This window comes from Littorina saxatilis, linkage group LG8, assembly GCF_037325665.1.
Source record: "Littorina saxatilis isolate snail1 linkage group LG8, US_GU_Lsax_2.0, whole genome shotgun sequence".
NCBI lineage: Eukaryota > Metazoa > Mollusca > Gastropoda > Littorinimorpha > Littorinidae > Littorina > Littorina saxatilis.
Window position 1 is genome coordinate 48,983,841 of NC_090252.1, and position 13,584 is coordinate 48,997,424.

The 13,584-nt window shown below is 41.6% G+C and overlaps 1 protein-coding gene and 1 long non-coding RNA gene across 2 annotated transcripts in view; both read left to right on the forward strand.

The window, feature by feature from the left end:
• LOC138973754 (uncharacterized) overlaps nt 1-13,584 on the forward strand; it is a 279,057-nt gene that overhangs the window by 11,217 nt on the left and 254,256 nt on the right. The gene's annotated exons all lie outside the window — the stretch shown is intronic.
• Nucleotides 5,156-12,732, forward strand: LOC138973737 (uncharacterized). The gene is made up of 2 exons (XR_011458132.1): nt 5,156-5,632; nt 6,575-12,732. It is a non-coding gene; the product is annotated as an uncharacterized lncRNA (long non-coding RNA).

Consider the following 13,584-nt stretch of genomic DNA (forward strand, 5'->3'; position numbering starts at 1 on the left):
ACGTCATAATGTGACGTCTTCAAATGTTGTGACGTCTTCAAATGTTAAAGTTTCTACCACAGACATCTATATATATATACGTGTATCTGTCTGTGTGTCTGTGCGCGATGCACGGCCAAAGTTCTCGATGGATCTGCTTCAAATTTGGTGGGCATATTCAAGTAGACCCGGGACACGACACAACCTGGTCGATATTTCAACACGTGCTCTCAGCGCGCAGCGCGGAACCGATTTTGGTTCCACCTCAGCTATTTTGGTTCCACCTCAGCTTACCCGGGCCCCCATACCGACACACCATAGCCGCTACACCACATCACAACGCCAAAGTTCTCGGTGGATCTTTTTCAAATTTGGACACCGTATTCAGCTACACCCCGGACACAATATCATCGATGAGATATTTCAACACGTGCTCTCAGCGCGCAGCTCTGAACTCATTTTCGTTTTTGTGTTCATTTCACCATTATAAGTAACTCTTCCTTATCTTCTCCAGTGTTTGGCGTTTATCTCCCTTCCTTCGTGTGGCTTTCCCGTTCAGTTGTAAGTTACTACACTGCGCTGTCCACTGCGCTGAGCGTCTTCGGATATTCCCGGCGTTCTGTTACTGTTACCTATTTTTAGAAGGTCAACGCAGTGTACAGAACGTAAATTGGACCCGTAAATTATCCTCACTGTAAAAGTGCAAAGGTCGAATCAATTTATAGCCACGCGAAAAATACACTGTCATCTATCTCTCTATAGATACGGCTTCTCTGTGTTTGTGTGTGTGTGTGTGTGAGTGTGTGTGTCTCTATGTAAGCAACACCTGTGCATTCTTCAGTTCTGTTTGTGATGTGGTCTGGCGGCTTTTGTGTAATTTTATGTACTGGCCTTCCTTTGAGAAGCCATAACTTGCTCAGTCCTGTTTGAGTGGAGTTCGCCTCCAAAGGTGATTAACACGGTTACATTCGTCGACAAGGATGGGACTCGATATGGTCAGGAATGGCATTATGGCCACTGAATCATTTTCGTGCTGTTCCCATTCCACGAATCTGGGAGGGACCTAAGCTTGGCGGGTCCATAGTTCGGCGTACGGCTCTAAGTACTTCTTTCCGGCGAAGCCGGGTACCCGGGGAAGCGGGTATTCATTCTAGTACATTCATACATACGCACGCACGCACAGACAGACAAAAGTTAGCATCGCATAGGCTACACTTACGTGAGCCAAAAATAATGCACTAGTCAGTCACTACATACTGTGTGACAGTGGTATACGTCCCAGACTATCAACAAGACTGAAAAGCAAATGCTGAGTGATTCACCTTCGACATGTCCCATTACAGTACGTGTAACCCCCTTTTCAGATCCCCCAATATAAGACTTTCTCCACTTTAACAGGGCCGTACCTAGGTAGGGTGAGGGGGGGGGGGGGGTCTGATTGTGGTACATGTATGGGTACATTAGTTGAGGATGCGAACCCTAACCTGCTCGGGGGGTACGGGGGGCGTGCATCTTTAAATAAGATAGAAACTTGAGTTTGTGTGTGTGTGTGTGTGTGTGTGTGTGTGTGTAGGCAACACCTGTGGATTGTAGAGTTCTGTTTGTGATGATGTCTGGCGGCTTTTGTCTCTCTGTATCCTGCCAAATACCCCAAGTGAACAATTAAGCTATCTCTTGAGTTTTAATAAAGACCTTGGGTGGCAAGGTCCCAAACTTATCGCTGGACTTGTGCACACGCACCCACTTGGTCCCTGGATATGAAGAGACATTGCTGCGGCTGACGCCATTGCTTCTCATATAGCTACTATATATTTTTTTTATCAGAACCTTTAAGAATACCGTTTTATATCCAAGTATCTCTTATTACCATTTTTAATTAGATGAGCGAGAGTGTGCGGGGGATGGGAGGGTGGTGAACCACTGTACATAAACGGAAAGTTTGTGTGCGCGCCTGTGTGTGTTTTTAATCTAAGACAAATGTCGCCAATGTTTTTACAGAGTGACGTTAAATAAACGATTTTATCATTGTCTCTCTGTATGTTCTGGCCTCCCTTTGAGAACCCATAACAGTTTTTAAAGGGCTTAGAAATAAGCTCTAAAATTCTCAATCCTGTTTGAGTGGACTTCGCCTCCAAATGTGATTATGATGTTTCGGCACTCGGTTACATTCGGCGTGGTCGACAAGGATGGGACTCGACATGATATGTTCAGGAATGGCATTATGGCCACTGAATCATTTTCGTGCTGTTCCCATTCCACGAACCTGGGAGGCATCTAAGCTTGGCGGGTCCATGGTTCGGAACTTTGGGGACAAAGTTCATTCAAACGGGGGAGAGTGTGACAGGGAGACTCTGCACAGTTGTACGTCTTAGTAACTCTTAGAAGTTGTGAGCTTTTTAGAGCTAGCTCGCAAGGCAACACCTGTGGATTTTAGCGTTCTGTTTGTGATGGGGTCTGGCGGCTTTTGTCTCTCTGTATGTTCTTGCCTTCCTTTGTGAAGCTGTAACAGTTTTTATAGGGCTTACAAATAAGCTCTAAAATTCACAATCCTGTATGATAGGACTTCGCATCCAAAGATGATTGTGGTGTTTCGGCACTCGGTTTCATAAGTATTGCAATTCGTGTACAAAATCCCTCCCATCTTCAAAATATTGCCACTAATACTACCCCTTCCATCGTAAATATTCTGCATCAAATTTGGTGGGCATATTCAGGTGGACCCCGGGCACAAACTGGTGGATGAAAATTCTCAAAATATTGCCACTAATACTACCACTCCCATCGTAAATATTCTGCATCAAATTTGGTGGGCATATTCAGGTGGACCCCGGGCACACACTGGTAGATGAACATTTTTAACACGTGCTCTAAGCCGGCGAACCGCTACTCTGTCTCGCGATCCACCCGGCGGAGCCGGGTATTCCTCTAGTATCTATATTATAATACGCGACCGTTTTGGGGCCTTGCATCGCTATCTCCTCCCAAACCCGGCCGATTTGGGCCCCGCTGTCTGGGGGTTATAGGAACATTTTGCGGCGCACACGATCCGCCCGGTTAGAATAGCCGATTCCGAAGCCAAATGGCTTTTTCTGGCATTCTGACGCGCCGTTTCCTAGCAGACGAAGCGACCGGAAGACCTCCCCATTGGCTGTTAAACGAACGGTTTGACTAAACACTACGCGACCGCACCCCAGACGAACCTAGCCGTGTGTTTTGTTTCTCTGACTTAAAACTCGGTACAAAGTATGATAATGTTGTACAGATACTGGATATATAAAAAATATTACACGTACATGATTTAGTTTGAGGCCCCGCAAGGTAGTGCAAGGTCGCGTGCAGTCGCGTGCGGTCGCGCAGTCTTTAGTCAGACCCAAACTGAACGTTGCCATCTTTGAATCGGGGCAGAGCTGCTGTTGGCGTGATGCATCGACTGGTGGATTCTACAACTGGCTCTGCAGGTAAATCCCATTTATCAGTCTGTAAAACTTTCTTAAAGTGTTCCTAACCTTGCTGTATTCTGCCACAGGGGTTATACTATAGAGATAAAGAATTTGCAACACCCAAAATCGAATTCTTCGAAAACGTGTACTGAGTGGTTACGTTTAGGCGTCATACTTTTTGTTCGTATCTTCACGATGGCTTTTACCTTCAATGCTTCCAACTTTCAAAGCGCTGCAAGGCTGGGAAGAGATGCGCAGTTTCATCACTGTGTGTGTGTGATCATTTGGGGGGGGGGGGGGTTGGATTTTTACACCAATGAGCAAACGTATAAAGAGAAAATTTTGTTCATGTAGACGTAATCATGCAAACGTCATTCCTGCCAAAACAAATCATTTTTTCAGTGTTGCATACTCCTGTGTATATAAGGTATATATATTTTTTTCTTCATTTTCTTCAGATATGGCATCCCAACGACCAACTCACTGCGACCTCACTTCATGACGCTGACCACAACTTGGCCTGTGGAGCAGTACCCCGACTTCGACAAAAACAAAAGCAATCTTTCCAGACCATCATCAACCAATTGTCAGATGCAAAAACCAAAGAGAGCAAAGACTTCACACAACTAACCAATCTTTGGTATGAAAATCAACGCCTCCAGTCGGCCAGCTCATCTTCATCTGCACTACGTTCATCTACACCCACCGCTGCACCAAACAACCCTGCGGCAATAGCCAGCTCATCTTCATCTGCGCACTACGTTCATCTACACCCACTGCTGCACCAAACAACCCTGCAGCAATAGCAGAGCTGCTGTTGGCGTGTTGCACCGACTGGTGGATTCTACAACTGGCTCTGCAGGTAAATCCCATTTATCAGTCTGTAAAACTTTCCTTAAAGTGTTCCTAACCTTGCTGTATTCTGCCACAGGGGTTATACTATAGAGATAAAGAATTTGCAACACCCAAAATCGAATTCTTCGAAAACGTGTACTGAGTGGTTACGTCCCTTGAGTAAGAAAGAAAACAAAGTTTTGGGTTCTGCCGGGGTTACCCATGCAGATGCAGAAAGAATATTGCTTAGGCCATTCAATACATATGGGGGGGGGGGGGGGGGTGTATTACCTGAAAACAGCATGGAGCAAATAGTTATTTTGCTACTTTTCTAACCCAGGCATAGGTTGTCATTTAGTTATAATATGCGTTTGGATCATTATATATATATTGTAGACGTTTTAGATTTCCGTTTCGTAAAAATCTATGACCCATGGTATAGGCCTTACATGAGGGAGGAGGGAGGGCGGTGCTATTACCTGAAAACAGCACACACACATGCCAGTGGACGTACATTTATTGGGTGTGTGTTTGTGTGTGTGTGTGTGTGTACATGACTTTATATGCATGGATGCATGCACTCGATTGTGTGTGTGTGTGTGTGTGTGTGTGTTTGAACCATGTATATATTTTCTGTTGTCATTTACATATGTTATACTATGCGTTTGAATCATTATATATTTTAGGCGTCATACTTTTTGTTCGTATCTTCACGATGGCTTTTACCTTTAATGCTTCCAACTTTCAAAGCGCTGCAAGGCTGGGAAGAGATGCGCACTTTCATCACTGTGTGTGTGTGATCATTTTTTTGGGGGGGGCTGGATTTTTACACCAATGAGCAAACGTATAAAGAAAAAATGTTGTTCATGTAGACGTAATCATGCAAACGTCATTCCTGCCAAAACAAATCATTTTTTCAGTGTTGCATACTCCTGTGTATATAAGGTATATATTTTTTTTCTTCATTTTCTTCAGATATGGCATCCCAACGACCAACTCACTGCGACCTCACTTCATGACGGTGACCACAACTTGGCCTGTGGAGCAGTACCCCGACTTCGACAAAAACAAAAGCAATCTTTCCAGACCATCATCAACCAATTGTCAGATGCAAAAACCAAAGCGAGCAAAGACTTCACACAACCAACCAATCTTAGGTATGAAAATCAACGCCTCCAGTCGGCCAGCTCATCTTCATCTGCACTACGTTCATCTACACCCACCGCTGCACCAAACAACCCTGCGGCAATAGCCAGCTCATCTTCATCTGCGCACTACGTTCATCTACACCCACTGCTGCACCAAACAACCCTGCAGCAATAGCAGAGCTGCTGTTGGCGTGTTGCATCGACTGGTGGATTCTACAACTGGCTCTGCAGGTAAATCCCATTTATCAGTCTGTAAAACTTTCCTTAAAGTGTTCCTAACCTTGCTGTATTCTGCCACAGGGGTTATACTATAGAGATAAAGAATTTGCAACACCCAAAATCGAATTCTTCGAAAACGTGTACTGAGTGGTTACGTCCCTTGAGTAAGAAAGAAAACAAAGTTTTGGGTTCTGCCGGGGTTACCCATGCAGATGCAGAAAGAATATTGCTTAGGCCATTCAATACATATGGGGGGGGGGGGGGGGTGTATTACCTGAAAACAGCATGGAGCAAATAGTTATTTTGCTACTTTTCTAACCCAGGCATAGGTTGTCATTTAGTTATAATGTGCGTTTGAATCATTATATATATTTTAGACGTTTTAGATTTCCATTTCGTAAAAATCTATGACCCATGGTATAGGCCTTACGTGAGGGAGGAGGGAGGGCTGTGCTATTACCTGAAAACAGCACACACACATGCCAGTGGACGTACATTTATTGGGTGTGTGTTTGTGTGTGTGTGTGTGTGTACATGACTTTATATGCATGGATGCATGCACTCGATTGTGTGTGTGTGTGCGTGTGTTTGAACCATGTATATATTTTCTGTTGTCATTTACATATGTTATACTATGCGTTTGAATCATTATATATTTTAGGCGTCATACTTTTTGTTCGTATCTTCACGATGGCTTTTACCTTTAATGCTTCCAACTTTCAAAGCGCTGCAAGGCTGGGAAGAGATGCGCACTTTCATCACTGTGTGTGTGTGTGATCATTTGGGGGGGGGGGGGGCTGGATTTTTACACCAATGAGCAAACGTATAAAGAGAAAATTTTGTTCATGTAGACGTAATCATGCAAACGTCATTCCTGCCAAAACAAATCATTTTTTCAGTGTTGCATACTCCTGTGTATATAAGGTATATATTTTTTTTCTTCATTTTCTTCAGATATGGCATCCCAACGACCAACTCACTGCGACCTCACTTCATGACGGTAACCACAACTTGGCCTGTGGAGCAGTACCCCGACTTCGACAAAAACAAAAGCAATCTTTCCAGACCATCATCAACCAATTGTCAGATGCAAAAACCAAAGCGAGCAAAGACTTCACACAACTAACCAAACTTAGGTATGAAAATCAACGCCTCCAGTCGGCCAGCTCATCTTAATCTGCACTACGTTCATCTACACCCACCGCTGCACCAAACAACCCTGCGGCAATAGCCAGCTCATCTCCATCTGCACTACGTTCATCTACACCCACTGCTGCACCAAACAACCCTGCAGCAATAGCCAGCTAATCTTCATCTGCACTACGTTCATCTTCATCTGCACTACGTTCATCTACACCCACTGCTGCACCAAACAACCCTGCAGCAATAGTCAGCTCATCTTCATCTGCACTTCGTTCATCTACACCCACGGCTGCACCAAACAACCCTGCAGCAATAGCCAGCTAATCTTCATCTGCTCTACATTCATCTGCACCCACTGCTGCACCAAACAACCATGCAGCAATAGCCAGCTAATCTTCATCTGCACTACGTTCACCCACACCCACCGCTGCACAAAACAACCCTGCGGCAACAAGCACTCCTACAAACACATGAAACCACCTCGACAATGTCGACGTCCTAACGCTCGGTCAAATCATGGATGACGACATGATTGACGCAACACAAAATTCAACACAATCCACAGACATGTTTGATGCAACACAAAACGCAACCCAGTCCACTTCAGATGACGCAGTCACATCGGGAGAAGCTCTCCAAGCATTGTCTCAGGAATAAACATTCACATTCAACCCATTTTTTCACAACCTTTTCAGAGTCCGTAGTTGCGGGTAAAATCTGATCCCTGTTTTGAATTTTGTGGAATCATTTTGCGACATATCGATAAAGTCACGAGACAAAGAACATCAACAAAGACCATATGGGCAATCATGTAAATTTTTGCGGGGTTGTAACGGAGATCGACTTTGTCTTTATAAGAATAGGAATCACATCATCTTAAACTCTACACACGGTGACAACTGCAACGCGTGTGGCACACAGCATGACAAACAAACAAGTCCCGTAAGGCGAAAATACAATATTTAGTCAAGTAGCTGTCGAACTCACAGAAGGAAACTGAACGCAATGCCATTTTTCAGCAAGACCGTATACTCGTAGCATCGTCAGTCCACCGCTCATGGCAAAGGCAGTGAAATTGACAAGAAGAGCGGGGTAGTAGTTGCGCTAAGAAGGATAGCACGCTTTTCTGTACCTCTCTTTGTTTTAACTTTCTGAGCGTGTTTTTAATCCAAACATATCATATCTATATGTTTTTGGAATCAGGAACCGACAAGGAATAAGATGAAAGTGTTTTTAAATTGATTTGGACAATTTAATTTTGATAATAATTTTTATATATTTAATTTTCAGAGCTTGTTTTTAATCCAAATATAACATATTTATATGTTTTTGGAATCAGCAAATAATGGAAAATAAGATAAACGTAAATTTGGATCGTTTTTTAAATTTTTATTTTTTTTTACAATTTTCAGATTTTTAATGACCAAAGTCATTAATTAATTTTTAAGCCACCAAGCTGAAATGCAATACCGAAGTCCGGGCTTTGTCGAAGATTCCTTGACCAAAATTTCAACCAATTTGGTTGAAAAATGAGGGCGTGACAGTGCCGCCTCAACTTTCACGAAAAGCCGGATATGACGTCATCAAAGACATTTATCAAAAAAATGAAAAAAATGTTCGGTGATTTTATACCCAGGAACTCTCATGTCAAATTTCATAAAGATCGGTCCAGTAGTTTAGTCTGAATCGCTCTACACACACACACACACACACACACACACACACACACACACAGACACACACACACACGCACATACACCACGACCCTCGTTTCGATTCCCCCTCGATGTTAAAATATTTAGTCAAAACTTGACTAAAAATATAACAAGTCGCGTAAGGCGAAAATACAACATTTAGTCAAGTAGCTGTCGAATTCACAGAATGAAACTGAACGCAATGCAACGCAGCAAGACCGTATACTCGTAGCATCGTCAGTCCACCGCGCACGGCAAAGGCAGTGAAATTGACAAGAAGAGCGGGGTAGTACTTGCGGTGAGAAGGATAGCACGCTTTTCTGTACCTCTCTTCGCTTTAACTTTCTGAGCGTGTTTTTAATCCAAACATATCATATCTATATGTTTTTGGAATCAGGAACCGACAAGGAATAAGATGAAGGTGTTTTTAAATTGATTTGGACAATTTAATTTTGATAATAATTTTTATATTTTTAATTTTCAGAGCTTGTTTTTAATCCAAATATAACATATTTATATATTTTTGGAATCAGAAAATGATAAAGAATAAGATGTACGTAAATGTGGATCGTTTTATAAAAAAAATATTTTTTTTACAATTTTCAGATTTTTAATGACCAAACTCACTCATTAGTTTTTAAGCCACCAAGCTGAAATGCAATACCAAACCCCGGCTTTCGTCGAAGATTACTTGACCAAAATTTCAACCAATTTGGTTGAAAAATGAGAGCGTGACAGTGCCGCCTCAACTTTCACGAAAAGCCGGATATGACGTCATCAAAGACATTTATTGAAAAAATGAAAAAAACGTATGGGGATTTCATACCCAGGAACTCTCATGTCAAATTTCATAAAGATCGGTCCAGTAGTTTAGTCTGAATCGCTCTACACACACACACAGACAGACAGACACACACACACACACACACACACACACACACACACACACACACACACACATACACCACGACCCTCGTCTCGATTCCCCCCTCTACGTTAAAATATTTAGTCAAAACTTGACTAAATATAAAAAGAGCCCCTGCAATGAATACTCCATGCTTAGTCCTATTTATCAGTTTTGGTGGCGCTGATTTGGCAAATGAAATGTTTTAATTATGTTGTGCTGGCTTGCAGCCCAAGAGAAATATTAAACAAAAGCAAATTTATTTATTCAGGCCTAACCATCATAATGCCATATATGCATGGTGATCTGTAAACTTTTGTTCTCTGTGCACAATGCATGTGTAAACATTTTGTTGTTCGCAGAACGCAGAACCAATTTCAAATTTTAACATTTTATTTTTCACTCACATGTTTGCTGAAGTGTACACATTTTTTTCCATTTAGTGCTGGTTTTTTCCCCGTCTCAAGACATATATGGTGATGTGTACAACTATTGTTCTCTGGGCACATTTTTTTGCACATTTATGTCCCTCACTTATGTCAATGTAGCCGCTAATTTGTTTAAGTCCAGTCAATCGTACAAACGTTTCATTGTGGGTGACTCGACCTGTCGGGTACTGCGACGAGATTTCTTTCCCAATTATAATTTATATGATTGGTGTTATATATTCTTTCACACATTTTAACTAGCATTCATCATCTTGGTTGAAGCGTGACAAAATGATTTTGTCACATTGATTGAATTCTCAGACTGTCCACATTGACTGAAATCTCAGAAAAGGGCACAATTTAACGCTGTTTTATTGTTTCCCAATTACTTGATTTGTTATTGTTCACAGCACCCACTGTATATTTACCACTGGGTTACATTTTCATTTCTATTTGCTGATGTGTAAAACTTTTTTGTGTACTGTGCACACTATTTGCTCAAGTCAGTAGTTGCGGGTAAAATCTGATCCCTGTTTCGAATTTTGTGGAATCATTTTGCGACATATCGATAAAGTCACGACACAAAGAACATCAACAAAGACCATATGGGCAATCATGTACATTTTTGCGGGGGTTGTAACAGGGATCGACTTTGTCTTTATAAGAATAGGAATCACATCATCTTAAACTCTACACACGGTGACAACTGCAACGCATGTGGCACACAGCATGACAAACAAAAAAGAGCCCCTGCAATGAATACTCCATGCTGAGTCCTATTTATCAGTTTTGGTGGCGCTGATTTGGCAAATGAAATGTTTTAAATATGTTGTGCTGGCTTGCAGCCCAAGAGAAATAAAATTTATTTCTTCAGGCCTAACCATCATAATGCCATATAGCATGGTGATCTGTACACTATTGTTCTCTGTGCACAATGCATGTGTAAACATTTTGTTGTTCGCAGAACGCAGAACCAATTTCTCATTTTAACCCTTAGGCTGGGCTACTTTACGTATACTGTCACCTGGTTGTCACGACATATGTCGCGCTACTGGCTCAGTCTGTTTGGTCGGTTCCGATTACCTCCCATGGATGCGAAAACCTATATGACTGTTTTTTGTTATTTTTCTCTCTGTTATATCACCAGTGGCTATGTAACATGTGTTACAGAATTGCACCAGTGTAAGGGTTAACATTTTATTTTTCACTCACATGTTTGCTGAAGTGTACAAAGTTTGTTCCATTTAGTGCTGGTTTTTTTCCCGTCTCAAGACATATATGGTGATGTGTACAACTATTGTTCTCTGGGCACATTTTTTTGCACATTTATGTCCCTCACTTATGAAAATGTAGCTGCTAATTTGTTAAGTCCAGTCAATCGTACAAACGTTTCATTGTGGGTGACTCGAGCTGTCGGGTACTGCGACGAGATTTCTTTCCCAATTAGATGATTGGTGTTATATATTCTTTTACACATTTTAACTAGCATTCATCATCTTGGTTGAAGCGTGACAAAATGATTTTGTCACATTGATTGAATTCTCAGACTGTCCACATTGACTGAAATCTCAGAAAAGGGCACAATTTAACGCTGTTTTATTGTTTCCCAATTACATGATTTGTTATTGTTCACAGAACCCACTGTATATTTACCACTGGGTTACATTTTCATTCCTATTTGCTGATGTGTAAAACTTTTTTTTGTACTGTGCACACTATTTGCTCATTTAATGCTGTGTTTATGTGTTTGTTTCACTCCCATGTGTCATATTTTCTGAGATTTCGGTCAATGTAGCCACTTTTTTTGTTTTTCCGCATTTAGCCTTTCCTTCGTAACTGTCTGCCTTCACCAAGCTGTGGATTCTTGCATTACTAATGGTGAGCAGCTACGCAAAAAAACAAAGAAAGTGTATTCAAGCGCCGAGCCTGGTAAAAAGAAAATATCACTACATTGACCGAAATTTCAGAAAGCGTCACATGTTTGCTGCTGTGTAAATGGTTTGCAGTTCATTGCATATTGAACGCTGCTTTTCTTAGGTTTGATGTTTTATCACATTTTGTTGTTCTGTGTGTGCTAGCGCTTTTTTGGGGTAAATTTGTCGCAATTACTTCTAAATTTAATATGTTACTGTTGTCACTGCACAAGTCATGGCCAATCCACCACTGTGCCCTTTTTTGAGTCACTTGAGAAAAAGTGACTCTATGTAATCGGTCAGTGTTAGTCTGTCCGGCCGGCCGCCGGCCGTCCGGCCGGCCGTCCGTAGACACCACCTTAACGTTGGACTTTTCTCGGAAACTATCAAAGCGATCGGGCTCATATTTTGTTTAGTCGTGACCTCCAATGACCTCTACACTTTAACGATGGTTTCGTTGACCTTTGACCTTTTTCAAGGTCACAGGTCAGCGTCAAAGGAAAAATTAGACATTTTATATCTTTGACAGGAAACTATCAAAGCGATCGGGCTCATATTTTGTTTAGTCGTGACCTCCAATGACCTCTACACTTTAACGATGGTTTCGTTGACCTTTGACCTTTTTCAAGGTCACAGGTCAGCGTCAAAGGAAAAATTAGACATTTTATATCTTTGACAAAGTTCATCGGATGTGATTGAAACTTTGTAGGATTATTCTTTACATCAAAGTATTTACATCTGTAGCCTTTTACGAACGTTATCAGAAAAACAAGGGAGATAACTAGCCTTTTCTGTTCGGCAACACACAACTTAACGTTGGGCTTTTCTCGGAAACTATAAAAGTGACCGGGCTCAAATTTTATGTGAACGTGACTCATTGTGTTGTGAATAGCAATTTCTTCCTGTCCATCTGATGCCTCATATAATATTCAGAACTGCGAAAGTGACTCGATCGAGCGTTTGCTCTTCTTGTTTTTTTTCATCTCTCCCAATAAATGTATGGCATTCTGTTGTGCCATTGCACATTTAACATGTTTTTGTTGTTGCTTATTCATAATTAACTGTAATTAATGAAGAAGAAAAAATCCCGTGCAGAGCACGGGTATTACTAGTATTATATAATCCTCGTCTACAAGAAAATATGCTTAGCAGACGCATAGGAAGTATGCATATTTTTTGTTTTAGAGAAAAGCACATTTATGAACGCCAATCAACCAACCTATTAATAATCATTAATCCATCTACCAATGAATGAATCAATCAATCAATCAATCAATCAACACATACACAAATTAATCAGGCAATCAAAAACTTCAAAAATAATGGATTAGTTTGCAAGCTTTTTTTTTTTTTTTTTGCTTTTTTTTTAAACAAACTGATCCGTATGTTAGTTTTTAGTTTAAGGCACTGTTCCGTTTCTTAAACCTTTTCCTTTAACAAATGCCACATGTGGCATTACATGTGGAGAGCATAGAGAGGCATAACTTTTTTTCTTCTTTTTTTTCGTCTTTACACCTGTTCCTTGTCCCGTTGCGCTCTCACACCGCCCTGTCCCTGCACTCACTGCTCCAACCACCTCTGAATTTCGTTCCGCTGCCAGACTTGTCGATTTTACAGACGCTATAGGGGGGGGGGGGGGGTGGATGTCGGGTCGCTGCGGTAGGCTACCCTCGGAAGATGACACTACACTTCTGCTGAGTCACTTCGGCGGTGTTAGAGAGGCATAACTAATACATTCAAACAATTACAGGCACAAACACATACTCAGACATACATATAGACAGACATAGAGACAGAAAGGTAGAGAGACACAGGTAGCACAGGTGGTGAAAACAGGAAGTGTTAGTGCCACAGCACAGAAACATGGTTAATGTCAGGGCAT